This window comes from Choloepus didactylus, chromosome 1 (assembly GCF_015220235.1).
Source record: "Choloepus didactylus isolate mChoDid1 chromosome 1, mChoDid1.pri, whole genome shotgun sequence".
Taxonomy (NCBI): Eukaryota; Metazoa; Chordata; class Mammalia; order Pilosa; family Megalonychidae; genus Choloepus; species Choloepus didactylus.
This window is the reverse complement of record NC_051307.1, coordinates 65,538,397-65,559,908: the sequence shown is the minus strand read 5'-3', so window position 1 is coordinate 65,559,908 and position 21,512 is coordinate 65,538,397. Positions and strand designations below refer to the sequence as shown.

At 38.4% G+C, this 21,512-nt stretch overlaps 1 protein-coding gene and 1 pseudogene across 6 annotated transcripts in view; one reads left to right on the top strand and one right to left on the bottom strand.

Annotated features, from left to right (window-relative positions):
• Positions 1 to 21,512, bottom strand: part of NXPE3 (neurexophilin and PC-esterase domain family member 3) — a 104,883-nt gene that overhangs the window by 71,235 nt on the left and 12,136 nt on the right. The window lies entirely within an intron of this gene.
• On the top strand, positions 17,275 to 18,240 carry LOC119532605 (annotated as a pseudogene).

Below are 21,512 nucleotides of genomic sequence, written 5' to 3'. Positions count from 1 at the left end.
AAAGAACCGTATCAAGTTCAGCAAATGCCACGAGGCCAAAAACAACAGAAAATTATAAAGCATATGAAAAAACCAGACGATATGGATAACCCAAGCCCAAGCACCCAAATCAAAAGATCAGAAGAGACACAGCACCTAGAGCAGCTACTCAAAGAACTAAAGATGAACAATGAGACCATAGTACGGGATATGAAGGAAATCAAGAAGACTCTAGAAGAGCATAAAGAAGACATTGCAAGACTAAATAAAAAAATAGATGATCTTATGGAAATTAATGAAACTGTTGACCAAATTAAAAAGATTCTGGACACTCATAGTACAAGACTAGAGGAAGTTGAACAACGAATCAGTGACCTGGAAGATGACAGAATGGAAAGTGAAAGCATAAAAGAAAGAATGGGGAAAAAAATTGAAAAAATCGAAATGGACCTCAGGGATATGATAGATAATATGAAACGTCCGAATATAAGACTCATTGGTGTTCCAGAAGGGGAAGAAAAGGGTAAAGGTCTAGGAAGAGTATTCAAAGAAATTGTTGGGGAAAACTTCCCAAATCTTCTAAACAACATAAATACACAAATCATAAATGCTCAGCGAACTCCAAATAGAATAAATCCAAATAAACCCACTCCAAGACATATACTGATCACACTGTCAAACACAGAAGAGAAGGGGCAAGTTCTGAAAGCAGCAAGAGAAAAGCAATTCACCACATACAAAGGAAACAGCATAAGACTAAGTAGTGACTACTCAGCAGCCACCATGGAGGCGAGAAGGCAGTGGCACGATATATTTGAAATTCTGAGTGAGAAAAATTTCCAACCAAGAATACTTTATCCAGCAAAGCTCTCCTTCAAATTTGAGGGAGAGCTTAAATTTTTCACAGACAAACAAATGCTGAGAGAATTTGCTAACAAGAGACCTGCCCTACTGGAGATACTCAAGGGAGCCCTACAGACAGAGAAACAAAGACAGGACAGAGCGACTTGGAGAAAGGTTCAGTACTAAAGAGATTCGGTATGGGTACAATAAAGGATATTAATAGAGAGAGGGGAACAATATGGCAAACATAAACCAAAGGATAAGATGGCTGATTCAAGAAATGCCTTCACGGTTATAACGTTGAATGTAAATGGATTAAACTCCCCAATTAAAAGATATAGATTCGCAGAATGGATCAAAAAAAATGAACCATAAATATGTTGCATATAAGCGACTCATCTTAGACATAGGGACACAAAGAAACTGAAAGTGAAAGGATGGAAAAAAATATTTCATGCAAGCTACAGCCAAAAGAAAGCAGGTGTAGCAATATTAATCTCAGATAAAATAGACTTCAAATGCAGGGATGTTTTGAGAGACAAAGAAGGCCACTACATACTAATAAAAGGGGCAATTCAGCAAGAAGAAATAACAATCGTAAATGTCTATGCACCCAATCAAGGTGCCACAAAATACATGAGAGAAACACTGGCAAAACTAAAGGAAGCAATTGATGTTTCCACAATAATTGTGGGAGACTTCAACACATCACTCTCTCCTATAGATAGATCAACCAGACAGAAGACCAATAAGGAAATTGAAAACCTAAACAATCTGATAAATGAATTAGATTTAACAGACATCTACAGGACATTACATCCCAAATCACCAGGATACACATACTTTTCTAGTGCTCATGGAACTTTCTCCAGAAAAGATCATATGCTGGGACATAAAACAAGCCTCAATAAATTTAAAAAGATTGAAATTATTCAAAGCACATTCTCTGACCACAATGGAATACAATTAGAAGTCAATAACCATCAGAGACTTAGAAAATTCACAAATACCTGGAGGTTAAACAACACACTCCTAAACAATCAGTGGGTTAAAGAAGAAATAGCAAGAGAAATTGCTAAATATATAGAGACGAATGAAAATGAGAACACAACATACCAAAACCTATGGGATGCAGCAAAAGCAGTGCTAAGGGGGAAATTTATAGCAATAAACGCATATATTAAAAAGGAAGAAATAGCCAAAATCAAAGAACTAATGGATCAACTGAAGAAGCTAGAAAATGAACAGTAAACCAATCCTAAACCAAGTACAAGAAAAGAAATAACAAGGATTAAAGCAGAAATAAATGACATAGAGATCAAAAAAACTACAGAGAAGATAAATATCACCAAAAGTTGGTTCTTTGAGAAGATCAACAAGATTGACAAGCCCCTAGCTAGACTGACAAAATCAAAAAGAGAGAAGACCCGTGTAAAGAAAATAATGAATGAAAAAGGTGACATAACTGCAGATCCTGAAGAAATTAAAAAGATTATAAGAGGATATTATGAACAACTGTATGGCACAAACTGGACAATGTAGAAGAAATGGACAATTTCCTGGAAACATATGAAAAACACAGACTGACCAGAGAAGAAACAGAAGAACTCAACCAACCCATCACAAGCAAAGAGATCCAATCAGTCATCAAAAATCTTCCCACAAATAAATGCCCAGGGCCAGATGTCTTCACAGGGGAATTCTACCAAACTTTCCAGAAGGAACTGACACCAATCTTACTCAAACTCTTTCAAAACATTGAAGAAAATGGAACACTACCTAACTCATTTTATGAAGCTAACATCAATCTAATACCAAAACCAGGCAAAGATGCTACAAAAAAGGAAAACTACCGGCCAATCTCCCTAATGAATATAGATGCAAAAATCCTCAACAAAATACTTGCAATTCGAATCCAAAGACACATTAAAAAAATCATACACCATGACCAAGTGGGGTTCATTCCAGGCATGCAAGGATGGTTCAACATAAGAAAAACAATCAATGTATTACAACACATTAACAAGTCAAAAGGGAAAAATCAATTGATCATCTCAATATATGCTGAAAAAGCATTTGACAAAATCCAACATCCGTTTTTGATAAAAACACTTCAAAAGGTAGGAATTGAAGGAAACTTCCTCAACATGATAAAGAGCATATATGAAAAACCCACAGCCAGCATAGTACTCAATGGTGAGAGACTGAAAGCCTTCCCTCTAAGATCAGGAACAAGACAAGCATGCCCGCTGTCAACCACTGTTATTCAACATTGTGCTGGAAGTGCTAGCCAGGGCAATCCGGCAAGACAAAGAAATAAAAGGCATCCAAATTGGAAAAGAAGAAGTAAAACTGTCATTGTTTGCAGACGATATGATCTTATATCTAGAAAACCCTGAGAAATCGACGATACAGCTACTAGAGCTAATAAACAAATTTAGCAAAGTAGCGGGATACAAGATTAATGCACATAAGTCAGTAATGTTTCTATATGCTAGAAATAAACAAACTGAAGAGACACTCAAGACAAAGATACCATTTTCAATAGCAACTAAAAAAATCAAGTACCTAGGAATAAACTTAACCAAAGATGTAAAAAACCTATACAAAGAAAACTACATAACTCTACTAAAAGAAATAGAAGGGGAACTTAAAAGATGGAAAAATATTCCATGTTCATGGATAGGAAGGCTAAATGTCATTAAGATGTCAATTCTACCCAAACTCATCTAAAGATTCAATGCAATCCCAATCAAAATTCCAACAACCTACTTTGCAGACTTGGAAAAGCTAGTTATCAAATTTATTTGGAAAGGGAAGATGCCTCGAATTGCTAAAGACACTCTAAAAAAGAAAAACGAAGTGGGAGGACTTACACTCCCTGACTTTGAAGCATATTATAAAGCCACAGTTGCCAAAACAGCATGGTACTGGCACAAAGATAGACATATAGATCAATGGAATCGAATTGAGAATTCAGAGATAGACCCTCAGATCTATGGCCGACTGATCTTTGATAAGGCCCCCAAAGTCACTGAACTGAGCCATAATGGTCTTTTCAACAAATGGGGCTGAGAGAGTTGGATATCCATATCCAAAAGAATGAAAGAGGACCCCTACCTCACCCCCTACACAAAAATTAACTCAAAATGGACCAAAGATCTCAATATAAAAGAAAGTACCATAAAACTCCTAGAAGATAATGTAGGAAAACACCTTCAAGACCTTGTATTAGGCGGCCACTTCCTAGACTTTACACCCAAAGCACAAGCAACAAAAGAGAAAATAGATAAATGGGAACTCCTCAAGCTTAGAAGTTTCTGCACCTCAAAGGAATTTCTCAAAAAGGTAAAGAGGCAGCCAACTGAATGGGAAAAAAATTTTGGAAACCATGTATCTGACAAAAGACTGATATCTTGCATATACAAAGAAATCCTACAACTCAATGACAATAGTACAGACAGCCCAATTATAAAATGGGCAAAAGATATGAAAAGACAGTTCTCTGAAGAGGAAATACAAATGGCCAAGAAACACATGAAAAAATGTTCAGCTTCACTAGCTATTAGAGAGATGCAAATTAACACCACAATGAGATACCATCTAACACCGGTTAGAATGGCTGCCATTAAACAAACAGGAAACTACAAATGCTGGAGGGGATGTGGAGAAATTGGAACTCTTATTCACTGTTGGTGGGACTGTATAATGGTTCAGCCACTCTGGAAGTCAGTCTGGCAGTTCCTTAGAAAACTAGATATAGAGCTACCATTCGATCCGGCGATTGCACTTCTCGGTATATACCCGGAAGATCGGAAAGCAGTGACACGAACAGATATCTGCACGCCAATGTTCATAGCAGCATTATTCACAATTGCCAAGAGATGGAAACAACCCAAATGTCCTTCAACAGATGAGTGGATAAATAAAATGTGGTATATACACACGATGGAATACTACGCGGCAGTAAGAAGGAACGATCTCGTGAAACATATGACAACATGGATGAACCTTGAAGACATAATGCTGAGTGAAATAAGCCAGGCACAAAAAGAGAAATATTATATGCTACCACTAATGTGAACTTTCAAAAATGTAAAACAAATGGTTTATAATGTAGAATGTAGGGGAACTAGCAGTAGAGAGTAATTAAGGAAGGGGGAACAATAATCCAAGAAGAACAGATAAGCTTTTTAACGTTCTGGTGATGCCCAGAAATGACTATGGTCTGTTAATTTCTGATGGATATAGTAGGAACAAGTTCAGAGAAAGGTTGCTATATTATGTAACTTTCTTGGGGTAAAGTAGGAACATGTTGGAAGTTAAGCAGTTATCTTAGGTTAGTTGTCTTTTTCTTACTCCCTTGTTATGGTCTCTTTGAAATGTTCTTTTATTGTATGTTTGTTTTCTTTTTAACTTTTTTTTTCATACAGTTGATTTAAAAAAGAAGGGAAAGTTAAAAAAAAAAAAAACAAAAACAAGGAAAAAAAGATGTAGTGCCCCCTTGAGGAGCCTGTGGAGAATGCAGGGGTATTCGCCTACCCCACCTCCATGGTTGCTAACATGACCACAGACATAGGGGACTGGTGGTTTGATGGGTTGAGCCCTCTACCATAAGTTTTACCCTTGGGAAGACGGTTGCTGCAAAGGAGAGGCTAGGCCTCCCTGTATTTGTGCCTAAGAGTCTCCTCCTGAATGCCTCTTTGTTGCCCAGATGTGGCCCTCTCTCTCTGGCTAAGCCAACTTGAAAGGTGAAATCACTGCCCTCCCCCCTACGTGGGATCAGACACCCAGGGAAGTGAATCTCCCTGGCAACGTGGAATATGACTCCCGGGGAGGAATGTAGACCCGGCATCGTGGGATGGAGAACATCTTCTTGACCAAAAGGGGGATGTGAAAGGAAATGAAATAAGCTTCAGTGGCAGAGAGACTCCAAAACGAGCCGAGAGATCACTCTGGTGGGCACTCTTACGCACACTTTAGACAACCTTTTTTAGGTTCTAAAGAATTGGGGTAGCTGGTGGTGGATATCTGAAACTATTAAACTACAACCCAGAACCCATGAATCTCGAAGACAGTTGTATAAAAATGTAGCTTATGAGGGGTGACAGTGGGATTGGGAATGCCATAAGGACCAAACTCCACTTTGTCTAGTTTATGGATGGATGTGTAGAAAAGTAGGGGAAGCAAACAAACAGACAAAGGTACCCAGTGTTCTTTTTTTACTTCAATTGCTCTTTTTCACTCTAATTATTATTCTTGTTATTTTTGTGTGTGTGCTAATGAAGGTGTCAGGGATTGATTTAGGTGATGAATGTACAACTATGTAATGGTACTGTAAACAATCGAAACTACGATTTGTTTTGTATGACTGCGTGGTTTGTGAATATATCTCAATAAAATGATTAAAAAAAATAAAAATAAAAATAAAAATAAATAAAAAAAAAAAACACATGAAAAAATCTTCAGCTTCACTAGCTATTAGAGAGATGCAAATTAAACCACAAGATATCATCTCACACCAATTAAAATGGCTGCCATTAAACAAACAGGAAACTACAAATGCTGGAGAAGATGTGGAGAAGTTGGAATTCTTATTCATTGTTGGTGGGAATGTATAATGGTGCAGCCACTCTGGAAGACAGTCTGGCAGTTCTTTAAAACACTAGATAGAGAGTTACCCTTCAATCCAGCAATTGCACTTCTCAGTATATACCTAGAAGATCTGAAAGCAGTGACATGAACAGATATCTGCACACCAATGTTCACAGCAGCATTATTCACAATTGCCAAGAGATAGAAACAACCCAAATGTCCTTCAACAGATGAGTGGATAAATAAAATGTGGTATATACACACGATGGAATACTACGCGCCAGTAAGAAGGATGTTGTGAAACATATGGCAACATGGATGAACCCTGAAGATATAATGCTGAGCAAAATAAGCCAGGCACAAAAAGAGAACTATTATACGCTAACACTAATGTGAACATTGAAAAATGTAAAATAAATGGTATACAGTGTAGAATGTAGGAGATCTAGCGATAGAGAGCAATTAGTGAAGTGGGAACGATAACCCAGTAAGAACAGATAAGCTGTCGTGGGTAAATTTCACGTTCTGGGAATGCCCAGGAATGACTATGGTTTGTTAATTTCTGGTAAGCATGGTAGGAACAAGTTCACAGAAATGTTGGTACATTAGGTTATTTTCTTGGGGTAGAGTAGGAACATGTTGGAAGTAAAGTAGTTATTTGAGGTTAGTTGTCTTTTTCTTATTCCCTTGCTTTGGTTTGTTTGAAATGTTTTTTTATTGTAAGTTTTTTTCAATTTTTTTTTATATAGTTAATCATTAGCTAAAAAAAAAAAAAATGAGAAAAATATGCAGAGCCCCCCTGAGGAGCTGGGGGAGAATGCAGAAGTGTTGGGCTTCCCCACCTCAATGGTTGCTGAAGTGCTCACAGACATAGGGTACTGGCGCTTTGACGGGCTGAGCCCTCTACCATGGGACTTACCCTTGGGAAGACTGTTACTGCAAAGGAGAGGCTAGGCCTGCTTAAAACTGTGCCTAAGTGTCTCTTCCTAAAGGCCTCTTTGTGTCTCAGATGTGGCCCTCTCTCACCAACTTGGCAGGTGAAATCACTGCCCTCCCCCCTATATGGGATCTAACACCCAGGGGTGTAAATCTCCCTGGCAACGTGGAATATGACTCCCGGGGAGTAATCTAGACCCAGCATCGTGGGATGGAGAACATCTTCTTGACCAAGAAGGGGATGTGAAATGAAATGAAATAAGCCTCAGTGGCAGAGAGATTCCAAAAAGAGCCAAGAAACCAAAAAAAATTCAATACAATACAATACAATACAATACAATAAAAAGACAAAAAGAGCCGATAGGTCACTCTGGCGGGCACTCTTATGCACAATATAGATAACCCTTTTTAGGTTCTAATGACTTGGAATAGGTAGCAGTAAATACCTGAAACTATCAAACTACAACCCAGAACCCCTGAATCTTGATGACAATTGTATAACAATGTAGCTTATGAGGGGTGACAATGTGATTGGGGAAGCCATGTGGATCACACTCCCCTTTGTCCAGTGCATGGATGGATGAGCAGAAAAACAGGGGCAAAAAAAAAAAAAAGGCACCCAGTATTCTTTTCTACTTTAATTGTTCTTTTTCACTTTAATTTTTATTCTTATTATTTCTGTGTGTGTGGTAATGAAAATGTTCAAAAATTAATCTTGATGAATGCACAACTATATAATGGTACTGTGAACAACTGATTGTACACTTTGTATGACTGCATGTTATGTGAATATCTCTCATAAAATAGAATTTAAAAAAAAGAATATAGGTGCAAAAATGCTCAACAAAACACTAGGCAAACTGTATCCAAAAGTATATTAAAAGAGTTATACGCCATGATCAAGTGGGATTTATCGCTGTATACAAAGGTGTTCAGCATAATATAAATTAATGTAATACACTAATAAAAGTAAGACAGAGAAAACATATGATCATCTCAATTGATGCAGAAAAGGCCTTTGACAAAATCTAGCATATATTCTTTTTTTTCATCTTCATTTTATTGAGATATATTCACATACCACGCAGTCATACAAAACAAATCGTACATTCGATTGTTCACAGTACCATTACATAGTTGTACATGCATCACCTAAATCAATCCCTGACACCTTCATTAGCACACACACAAAAATAACAAGAATAATAATTAAAGTGAAAAAGAGCAATTGAAGTAAAAAAGAACACTGGGTACCTTTGTCTGTTTGTTTGTTTCCTTCCCCTATTTTTCTACTCATCCATCCATAAACTAGACAAAGTGGAGTGTAGTCCTTATGGCTTTCCCAATTCCATTGTCACCCCTCATAAGCTACATTTTTATACAACTGTCTTCAAGATTCATGGGTTCTGGGTTGTAGTTTGATAGTTTCAGGTATCCACCACCAGCTACCCCAATTCTTTAGAACCTAAAAAGGGTTGTCTAAATTGTGCATTAGAGAGCCCGCCAGAGCGACCTCTCGGCTCCTTTTGGAATCTCTCTGCCACTGAAGCTTATTTCATTTCCTTTCACATCCCCCTTTTGGTCAAGAAGATGTTCTCCGTCCCACGATGCCAGGTCTACATTCCTCCCCGGGAATCATATTCCACGTTGCCAGGGAGATTCACTCCCCTGGGCGTCTGATCTCACGTACTGGGGAGGGCAGTGATTTCACCTTTCAAGGTGGCTTAGCTAGAGAGAGAGGGCCACATCTGAGCAACAAAGAGGCATTCGAGAAGAGGCTCTTAGGCACAATTACAGGGAGGCCTAGCCTCTCCTTTGCAGCAACCGTCTTCCCCAAGGGTTTTCAAACCTTATGGTAGACGGGCTCAAACCCATCAAACCACCAGTCCCCCTATGTCTGTGGCCATCTTAGCAACCATCGAGGTGGGGTAGGCCAATACCCCTGCATTCTCCACAGGCTCCTCAAGGGGTCTCTACATATTTTTCTCCTTCTTTTTTTTTTTTTTTTAAATCAACTGTATGAAAAATAACAAAATTAAAAAAAAAAAAACATACAGTACAAGAACATTTCAAAGAGACCATAACAAGGGAGTAAGAAAAAGACAACTAACCTAAGATAACTGCTTAACTTCCAACATGTTCCTACTTTACCCTAAGAAAGTTACCTAATATACCAACATTTCTGTGAACTTGTTCCTACTATATCCATCAAAAATTAACAGACCATAGTCATTCCTGGCCATCCCCAGAATGTTAAATAGCTTCTCTGTTCTTATTGGATTATTGTTCCCCCTTCCTTAATTGCTCTCTATTGCTACTTCCCCTACATTCTACATTATAAACCATTTGTTTTACATTTTTCAAAGTTCACATTAGTGGTAGCATATAATATTTCTCTTTTTGTGCCTGGCTTATTTCACTCAGCATTATGGCTTCAAGGTTCATCATGTTTCATATGTTTCACGAGATCGTTCCTTCTTACTGCCGTTGTAGTATTCCATCGTGTGTATATGCCACATTTTATTTATCCACTCATCTGTTGAAGGACATTTCGGTTATTTCCATCTCTTGGCAACTGTGAATAATGCTGCTATGAACATTGGTGTGCAGATATCTGTTCATGTCACTGCTTTCTGATCTTCCGGGTATATACCGAGAAGTGCAATCGCTGGATCGAATGTAACTCTATATCTAGTTTTCTAAGGAACTGCCAGACTGACTTCCAGAGAGGCTGAACCATTATACAGTCCCACCAAAAACGAATAAGAGTTCCAGTTTCTCCACATCCCCTCCAGCATTTCTAATTTCCTGTTTGTTTAATGGCAGCCACTCTAATAGGTGTTAGATGGTCTATCTCGTGGTCTTAATTTGCATCTCTCTAATAGCTAGTGAAGCTGAACATTTTTTCATGTGTTTCTTGGCCATTTGTATTTCCTCTTCAGAGAACTGTCTTTTCATATCTTTTGCCCATTTTATAATTGGGCTGTCTGTACTATTGTCATTGAGTTGTAGGATTTCTCTATATATGCAAGATATCAGTCTTTTGTCAGATACATGGTTTCCAAAAATTTTTTCCCATTCAGTTGGCTGCCTCTTTACCTTTTTGAGAAATTCCTTTGAGGTGCAGAAACTTCTAAGCTTGAAGAGTTCCCATTTATCTATTTATTCTTTTGTTGCTTGTGCTTTGCGTGTAAAGTCTAGGAACTGGCCACCTAATACAAGGTCTTGAAAATGTTTTCCTACATTATCTTCTAGGAGATTTATGGTACTTTCTTTTATATTGAGATCTTTGGTCCATTTGAGTTAATTTTTGTTTGTAGGGGGTGAGGTAGGGGTCCTCTTCATTCTTTTGGATATGGATATCCAACTCTCCCAGCCCCATTTGTTGAAAAGACCATTATGACTCAGTTCAGTGACTCTCGGGGCCTTGTCAAAGATCAGTCGGCCATAGATCTGAGGGTCTATCTCCGAATTCTCAATTCGATTCCATTGATCTATATGTCTATCTTTGTGCCAGTACCATGCTGTTTTGGCAACTGTGGCTTTATAATAAGCTTCAAAGTCAGGGAGTGTAAGTCCTCCCACTTCGTTTTTCTTTTTTAGAGTGTCTTTAGCAATTCGAGGCATCTTCCCTTTCCAAATAAATTTGATAACTAGCTTTTCCAAGCCTGCAAAGTAGGTTGTTGGAATTTTGATTGGGATTGCATTGAATCTGTAGATGAGGTTGGGTAGAATTGACATCTTAATGACATTTAGCCTTCCTGTACCTGAATATGGAATATTTTTCCATCTTTTAAGGTCCCCTTCTATTTCTTTTAGTAGAGTTATGTAGTTTTCTTTGTATAGGTCTTTTACATCTTTGGTTAAGTTTATTCCTAGGTACTTGATTTTTTTAGTTGCTATTGAAAATGGTATCTTTTTCTTGAGTGTCTCTTCAATTTGTTCATTTCTAGCATATAGAAACATTACTGACTTGTGTGCATTAATCTTGTATCCCGCTACTTTGCTAAATTTATTACCTCTAGTAGCTGTATTGTCGATTTCTCAGGGTTTTCCAGATATAAGATCATATCATCTGCAAACAATGACAGTTTTACTTCTTCTTTTCCAATTTGGATGCCTTTTATTTCTTTGTCTTGCTGGATTGCCCTGGCTAGAAACTTCCAGCACAATGTTGAATAACAGTGGTGACAGCGGGCATCCTAGTCTTATTCCTGATCTTAGTGGGAAGGCTTTCAGTCTCTCACCATTGAGTACTATGCTGGCTGTGGCTTTTTTCATATATGCTCTTTATCATATTGAGGAAGTTTCCTTCAATTCCTACCTTTTGAAGTGTTTTTACCCAAAATGGATGTTGGATTTTGTCAAATCCTTTTTCAGCCTCTATTGAAATGATCATTTGATTTTTCCCTTTCGAATTTTTAATGTGTTGTAATACACTGATTTTCTTATGTTGAACCATCCTTGCATGCCTGGAATGAACCCCACTTGGTCATGGTGTATGATTTTTTTAAAGTGTCTTTGGATTCGATTTGCAAGTATTTTCTTGAGGATTTTTGCATCTATATTCATTAGGGAGATTGGCCGGTAGTTTTCCTTTTTTGTAGCATCTTTGCCTGGTTTTGGTATTAGATTGATGTTAGCTTCACAAAATGAGTTAGGTAGTGTTCCATTTTCTTCAATGTTTTGAAAGAGTTTGAGTAAGATTGGTGTCAGTTCTTTCTGGAAAGTTTGGTAGAATTCCCCTGTGAAGCCATCTGGCCCTGGGCATTTATTTGTGGGAAGATTTTTGATGACTGATCGGATCTCTTTGCTTGTGATGGGTTGGTTGAGGTCTTCTGTTTCTTCTCTGGTCAGTCTAGGTTGTTCATATGTTTCCAGGAAATTGTCCAATTCCTCTACATTATCCAGTTTGTAGCCATACAGTTGTTCATAGTATCCTCTTATAATTTTTTTAATTTCTTCAGGATCTGCAGTTATGTCACCTTTTTCATTCATTATTTTCTTTACACGGGTCTTCTCTCTTTTTGATTTTGTCAGTCTAGCTAGGGGCTTGTCAATCTTGTTGATCTTCTCAAAGAATCAACTTTTGGTGATATTTATCCTCTCTTTTGTTTTTTTGTTCTCTATGTCATTTATTTCTGCTTTAATCCTTGTTATGTCTTTTCTTCTACTTGTTTTAGGATTGGTTTGCTGTTCATTTTCTAGCTTCTTCAGTTGATCTATTAGTTCTTTGATTTTGGCTCTTTCTTCCTTTTTAATATATGCGTTTAGTGCTATAAATTTCCCCCTCAGTACTGCTTTTGCTGCATCCCGTAGGTTTTGGTATGTTGCGTTCTCATTTTCATTCGCCTTTATATATTTAGCAATTTCTCTTGCTATTTCTTCTTTAACCCACTGATTGTTTAGGTGCGTGTTCTTTAACCTCCAGGTATTTGTGAATTTTCTAAGTCTCTGATGGTTATTGACTTCTAATTGTATTCCACTGTGGTCAGAGAATGTGCTTTGAATAATTTCAATCTTTTTAAATTTATTGAGCCTTGTTTTATGTCCCAGCATATGATCTATTCTGGAGAAAGTTCCGTGAGCACTAGAAAAGTATGTGTATCCTGGTGATTTGGGATGTAATGTTCTGTATACGTCGGTTAAATATAATTCATTTATCAGATTGTTTAGGTTTTCAATTTCCTTATTGGTCTTCTGTCTGGTTGATCTATCTATAGGAGAGAGTGATGTGTTGAAGTCTCCCACAATTATTGTGGAAACATCAATTGCTTCCTTTAATTTTGCCAGTGTTTCTCTCATGTATTTTGTGGCATCTTGATTGGGGGCATAGACATTTAGGATTGTTATTTCTTCTTATTGAATTGCCCCTTTTATTAGTATGTAGTGGCCTTCTTTGTCTCTCAAAACATCCCTGCATTTAAAGTCTATTTTATCTGAGATTGATATTGCTACACCTGCTTTCTTTTGGCTGTAGCTTGCATGAAATATTTTTTTCCATCCTTTCACTTTCAATTTCTTTGTGTCCCTGTGTCTAAGATGAGTCTCTTGTATGCAACATATTGATGGTTCATTTTTTTTTGATCCATTCTGCGAATCTATATCTTTTAATTGGGGAGTTTAATCCATTTACATTCAACGTTATAACCGTGAGGGCATTTCTTGAATCAGCCATCTTATCCTTTGGTTTATGTTTGTCATATGTATTTTTCCCCTCTCTCTATTAATATCCTTTATTGTACCCATACCAAATCTCTTTAGTACTGAACCTTTCTCCAAGTCTCTCTGTCCTTTCTTTGTTTCTCTGTCTGTAGGGCTCCCTTTAGTATCTCCAGTAGGGCAGGTCTCTTGTTAGCAAATTCTCTCAGCATGTTTGTCTGTGAAAAATTTAAGCTCTCCCTCACATTTGAAGGAGAGCTTTGCTGCATAAAGTATTCTTAGTTGGAAATTTTTCTCTCTCAGAATTTTAAATATATCGTGCCACTGCCTTCTCACCTCCATGGTGGCTGCTGAGTGGTCACTACTTAGTCTTATGCTGTTTCCTTTCTATGTGGTGAATTGCTTTTCTCTTGCTGCTTTCAGAACTTGCTCCTTCTCTTCCGTGTTTGACAGTATGATCAGAATATGTCTCGGAGTGGGTTTATTTGGATTTATTCTATTTGGAGTTTGCTGAGCATTTATGATTTGTGTATTTATGTTGTTTAGAAGATTTGGGAAGTTTTCCCCAACAATTTCTTTGAATACTCTTCCTAGACCTTTACCCTTTTCTTCCCCTTCTGGAACACCAATGAGTCTTATATTCGGACGTTTTATATTATCTATCATATCCCTGAGGTCCGTTTCGATTTTTTCAATTTTTTTCCCCATTCTTTCTTTTATGCTTTCATTTTCCATTCTGTCATCTTCCAGGTCACTGATTCATTGTTCAACTTCCTCTAGTCTTGTACTATGAGTGTCCAGAATCTTTTTAATTTGGTCAACAGTTTCATTAATTTCCATAAGATCATCTATTTTTTTATTTAGTCTTGCAATGTCTTCTTTATGCTCTTCTAGGGTCTTCTTGATATCCTTTGTATCCCGTACTATGGTCTCATTGTTCATCTTTAGTTCTTTGAGTAGCTGCTCTAGGTGCTGTGTCTCTTCTGATCTTTTGATTTGGGTGCTTGGGCTTGGGTTATCTATATCGTCTGTTTTTTTCATATGCCTTATAATTTTGTGTTGTTTTTGGCCTCTTGGCATTTGCTGAACTTGATAGGGTTCTTTTAGGATTTGTAGACCAATTGAGGTCCTTACCTCTAATTTATCAGATCTACAGCTTCGTGGAGTACACTTTCTCTAACTAACCAGCAGGTGGCGTCCACGAACCACCTGTTCTCCACAAGCCAGTTCTCCCCTGCTTTGCCTTTGTGGTGAGTGCGCGAGTGAGTCTTGTGGGGTCCAATTGGTGTACCAAGCTTGCGTGTGTAGTTGGTGTTGCCCGCCCTGTATATGGGGCATGTTTCTGGGAGGTCAGGGAGGGGGGGTGGCTCTAACAATCAAATCTCCCTGGTGATCCTGGAGTTTTAAAGCTGCTGCAATAGTCTAATCCTTCAGTTCAGTCCTGCCACAGTTTGTCTCTGCCACTGACTCACAAGTCTTTGGTATTGGCGTATGGCTCCTGAGACTTGAGAGTGGGTCTCTCTTCCAGGCCGTGGACCCCCTAGTCCTCTGTTGAGGGATGGCTGTGCTATGTCACAGGTGAGTGCCATCCCCCCAGGGCGGTTCTGGGCTGCTGGGCTGTGTAGGGAGGCTCCCAGTCTGATGAAATGATGGCTGAATGGGGCTTTGTTAATTCACACTGCTCCACCTTCCCAACTCTGGGACAATCAGCTGAGGTTGCAGGGAAGGCTAATGTCCATGCCCAGTTCTGTGGTGTGTGCCTGTTATTTGAAGCACTTCCATCACAGTGGGTTGTCTGGGGCAGCTCTGGGCTATGGGGCTGGCGATGGGAAGGAGTGTTTCCTGTCCACCAGGATGATGGCTGTGAGCGGACACCCCCCTTTTCTTGGGAAGTTGTGGTGTTTAGTGAATTTTCTCAGCCACTGGATTATTGCCTTTTGTCTCAGAGCTCTCTTAGTTCTGCTCTTGTCTTGACCTGCCCAAATTGCAAGTCTTTGAAGCTTTCTGTATTGGGCTTCTTAGAGTAATTGTTTTAGAAAAAGAAGAAAGGATTTAAAAAAAAAAAAAAAAGGCCCCTCCTCAGAGATCTAATGGGTTATTGAAATGCTAAGAGACAAAGCAATTAGGGCCATTAAGGAAAGGTCCACAGGGCAGAGAGATCAGCTTTTCTTCGGGATTTGCATATGAGCCTCAGGGCCTGAGCTCTGCCCTTCCCCTTTCTATGTTCACCAGAACTCCAAAAATTCTCTGCTTTTATTTTGGAGTTTTTTGTGTTGTTTTTTTCTATGCCTGTCTCCTCTCTGCTGGGCTGGCTGCTCTCAGATTCTCTGGTGTCTGGTCTCAGTCTATCTATGGTTGGAGTTTGGATCAGTAGAATCAGTTTCCGATAAGGGCTGCCACTGCAGTTCTCCCTTCTCCTTCCCGGAGCTGACAGCCCCTCCTCCCATGGGACTGAGCCTGGAAGGGAGGGGTGCGGGTCCCCTGGCCACAAAAACTTACAGATTTCGTTGATCTCAGCAGTTCCACGTTTTCATGAGTGTTGTATGAAGTATGCCCAAAGTCAGATTGCTCTGTGGTGTCCAGTGCATGCAGTTCCTGGCTTTCTACCTCCTAGCATATATTCTTAACAAAAAAAATAGAAATAGAAGGAAATTTCCTCAACATGACAAACAGCTTATCTGAAAGACCCATCCATAACCTCATACTCAAAGACAGAAAAAGGACAACAGTTTCTCTAAGATCAGGAACAAGACAAGGATGCCCATTCTCACAACTATTGTTCAAAATTGTACTGCAAGTTCTACCCAGAGCAATTAGGCAAGAAAAAGAAAGAAAAGGCATCCAAATTGGAAAGGATGAAGTAAAACTTTTCCTATTTGCAGAAGACATGATTCTACATACAAACAGACCTGAAAAACCCACAACAAAACTACTAGAGCTAATAAACAAGTTCAATAAAGTGCTGGGATTCAAGATCAACAAGCAAAAATCAGTCGTGTTTCTATACACTAGTAACTATCTGAGGAGGAAATCAAGAAAAAAAATCCATTTATAATAACAACTAAAAGAAATAAATATCTAGGTATAACTTTAACCAAGGATATAAAGGGCTTGTACATAGAAAACTAAGAAACACTACCAAAAGAAATAAAAAAGACCTAAATAAATTAGTCCTTGTTCATGGATAGGAAGACAATTGTAAACTGTCAATTCTATCCAAAGCAATTTACAGATTCAATGCAATCCCAATCAAAATTCCAATAGCCGCCTTTACAGAAAGGGAAAAGCCAATTATCAAGCTTATATGGAAGAGTAGGGGCCCCAAATAGGCAAAGGCATCTCGAAAATGAAGAATGAAATAGAAAACTCACTTCCCAATTTTAAAGATTATTACAAAGCCACAGTAATGAAAACAGCATAGAACTGGCACAAGAACAGACATATAAACAAACAAAATCTAATTGAAAGTTCAGAAACCAATCCTCACAGGTACTGCCAACTGATTTTTGAAAACGGTGCCAAGTCCACTCAAGGGAGAAAGAATAGTCTCTTCTTCAACAAATCATGCTAGGAAAACTGGATATCCATAAGCAAAAGAATGAAGTTGGACATTTTCCTCACACAATATAAAAAAATCAAATCAAAATGGATCAAAGAGCTAACTACAAGAACCAGAACTATAAAACTCCCAGAAGAGATGGTGCTGGGAGCTGCCACGTCTGAGGTCTAGAGCCGCTGCTGCCACAGTCGTGGTTCTAGATGTCGGTACTTAACACCATGGATACTCTCCATGAGGACATGATTCACGATGCCCAAATGGACTACTATGGAACCCATCTGGCAAACTGCACGTCCAACAGGTCTGTCAAAATCTTTGATGTGTGCAACAGAGGGCAGATCCTCATTGCTGACCTCAGGGGGCACAAGGGTCCTGTGTGCCAAGTGACCTGGGCCCACCCCATATATGGCAACATCCAGGCATTCTGCTCATACAACCAGAAAGTCATCATCTGGAAAGAAGAAAATGGCACCTGAGAGAAGACCCACGAGCACACAGGACACGACTCATCAGTGAACTCTATGTGCTGGGCCCCCCATGACTACGGCCTGATCCTGGCTTGTGGGAGCTCAGACAGGGCCATCTTCCTGCTGACCTACACCAGGGAGAGCCAGTGGGAAGTGAAGAAGATCAACAATGCTCATACTATCAGCTGCAATTCTGTCAGCTGGGCCCCTGCTGTTGTACCCGGAAGCCTCATAGACCAGCCATTGGGGCAGAAACCCAACTACATCAAGAAGTTTGCATGTGGCGGTTGTAACTACCTCATCAAGCTTTGGAAGCAGGAGGAGGATGGCCAGTGAAAGGAGGAGCAGAAGCTGGAAGCTCACAGCAACTGGGTTCAAGACGTGGCCTGGGCCCCCTCCATTGGTCTTCCCATCAGCACCATCACCAGCTGCTCCCAGGATGGCCAGGTGTTCATTTGGACCCGTGATGATGCTTCAGGCAATACATGGTCCCCCAAACTACTGCATAAGTTCAACGATGTCGTGTGGCATGTAAGCTGGTCTATCACAGTCAACACCCTGGCTGTCTCAGGCAGAGACCATAAGGTGACCCTGTGGAAGGAGTCAGTGGACAGGCAGTGGGTGTGCATCAGTGACGTCAACAAGGGCCAGGGTTCCACGGCAACTTCATCCACAGAGAGCCAGCCGAACGAGCAGTGACAAGACAGGCAGGCCTGGCTCCCCCACCCACCACCACCTTCTGGGTCAGCTGGCCAAACTACCAAGAAGAACACCCAACTCCAACAAGATTATTTTCCTAGGAATAGTTACAAATGCAACCACAGAATGATCATCTACTTTAACAAGATTCGGTATGGATTGTAACTTAATTCTAGCTGAAAGCACTCTTGGTATGAGGGGAAAAAAACTACAACTGATCTTTAAAAGTATTGTTTTCAAATATTTTTGTCCATTTTTATGTACCTTTTGGGTTCAGATGTTATTGGGGGATATTATTTCCAATGTACTTGAATAAATCATATTGCTTATATTAAAAAAAAAAAAAACTCCTAGAAGAAAACATAAGGAAGTACCTTCAGGACCTTGTGTCAGGCAATGGTTTGTCAGACTTTAACCCCAAAGCACAAGCAACAAAAGAAAATTAAATAAATGGGACTTGACCAAAATTAAAAACTTTTGTGCAAAGGACTTCATCATGAAAGTAAAAGGATAATCTACAGAATAGAAGAAAATATTTGGATACCATGTATCCAATAAGGTTTTAATTTGCAGAATATATAAAGAAATCCTACAACAAAAAGATAACCCAGTTAAAAAATGGGCTAAAGACTTGAATACATATTTCTCCAGAGAGGATATACAAATGGCTAAAAAACTCATGAAAAGACGCTCAACATCACTAGCTATTAGGAAAATGCAAAACAAAACCATGAGATATCATTTCACTCCCACTAGAATGGCTACCATTTAAAAAACAGAAAATTACAAGTGTTGGAGAGCATGTGGAGAAATGGGAACATTCATTCATTGCTGGTGGCAATGTAAAATGGTGCAACTTCTGTGGAAGACAGTTTGACAGTTCCTCAGAAAGCTAAATAGAGAATTACCATATGACGGCAATCCCTCTAATAGGTATATACCCAAAAGAATTGAAAGCAGGGACTCAAACAGATGTTTGCACACCAATGTTCATAGCAGCATTACTCAAATTCACAACTGCCAAAAGACAGAGGCAACCCAAATGTCTGTCAACCGATGAATGAATAAACAAAATATGGTCTACACGTACAATGGAATATTATTCATCCATAAAAAGGAATGAAGTCCTAAAATATACAACAACACGGATAAACCTCAAAGACATTATGCTGAATGAAATAAGCAATACAAAAAAAAGACAAATATTATATGATCTCACAGACATGAACAATTAAATAAGCTAACTCCCAGAGTTAGAACCTAGAATATTGGTTTTCAAGGGATAGAGAATGGGAAGTTAATGCTAAATTTGTTTAGAATTCCTATTCAGGTTGATTGTAAAGTTTTGGAAATGGATGGTGATGATGGTAGCACATTACTGGGAGTATAATTAACTGAACTGAATTATATATATGTGAATGTGGTTAAAAGGGGAAGTTTGGGGTCGTATGCATCTTGCTAGAATAAAAATTAAAAGATAAAACACGATCGTACAACACAGTGAACCCTACCATAAGAGAAGGCCTACAGCTCAAGTACAGTTATGAAAATATTCTTTCATGAATGTAACAAATGTATCACTGATGCAAGGTGTTAATAATAGGGTAGTATCTGGGGGGAAAAAACACATAATGTTAATTATCGATATAGTTAATAGTACAATTATAATATTCTTTCAATTATAACAAAAGTACCACACTAAGGCGAAGTGTTAACAATAGGGGGTATATGGGAACACCGTAATTTTTATATGATTTTTCTATAAACCTACAACTTCACTAATTAAAAAAATTAAATAAAAAATAAAAATAAACCCTTTCAAAAAGTAAAAAAAAACACTCCACAACTAACTCCAACCTCAAACACCCTAACTTCACCAGATGAGTCACTACTGAGACTCTGTCTCCCCCTTTCTCAGCAAGTTTAATAAACTCAGTTTTGTATAATCAAAAAAAAAAAAAAAAAATCCCACAGACTGGAAGAAAATATTTACAGATCATATACATATATCCAGAATTATAAAGGACTTTTACGACTCAGTAGTAAGAAAAACAACCCAATCAAAGCATGAGAAACGGTCCAAATAGACATTCTCCAAAGAAGATATACAAATGGCCAACAATAATAGGAAAAGATGCTCAACATCATCAGTCATCAGGGAAACTGCAAATCAAAACCACATTAAGATACCACTTCATACTCACTCGGATGGCTACAAGCAAAATTACAATAACAAGTATTAGAGAGAATGTGGAGAAACTGAAACTCTTGTACATTACTGGTGTCTAAGAGCGTAAAATGCTGCAGCCACTTCGTAAAACAATTTGACAGGTCTTCAAAATGTTAAACATACAACTTTCCCTCAATTACTTCAGAAAAAAAGGGGGGCCAGGGCAGGAAGGGGGAGAAAGCACACCAGCACAAATGATAAAGTAAATGGGGTAAAATGTTAACAACTGGTGAATATGGGTAAAATGTGGAGGTGTTTTCTTCATACTACTCTCCTTCTGGCATCTTTTCTGAAAACATGAAATTATTCCCAAATAAGAAGTTAAAAAATTTTAATAGATAAGCCAAAATGAAAATGTGGAACATAAAGCTACCATACGATCCTGCAATTTCACTCCTAAGTAGCTACTCAAGAGAAATGAAAACATGTCCATACAAAAATTTGCACACAAATGTTCATAGCAGCATTATCTGTAATTGCCAAAATGTGGGAAAAACTCAAATGTCCATCAATTAATGGATGGATAAACAAAATGCAGCATATCTATGCAAGAGGTAAATACTAAAAAGGGTGAACCTTAAAAACATGCTTAGTGAAAGAAGCCAGTCACAGAAGACCACATATTGCGTGATCCTGTTTTTACCACATGTCCACAGGCAAATACATAAAGACACAAAGTACATTAGTTGTTGGCTAGAGTTGGAAGAGAGGGGAAATGTGAAGTGACTACTAATGGATACAAAATTTCTTTTCAGAATGATGAAAATGTCCTAAAATTAGATTATACTAATAGCTGCACAACTCTGGAAATACACTAAAAACTCTGAATTGTGCACTCCAACCAGGTGAATTTTATAGTATGTGAATTGTATCTCAAAAAAAAATTTTTTTTTAATAATAGATACCACATACATACAGCTAAGTCCTGGTCCATTTAACATATCTTACCCATTAGTATTCATTTCCAGATCTGGCCCCTGCTGCTGCCTCATCTTGGCCATAGTCCCACCTATCCTAGAGTAGCTGCCATACCAAGTCACAT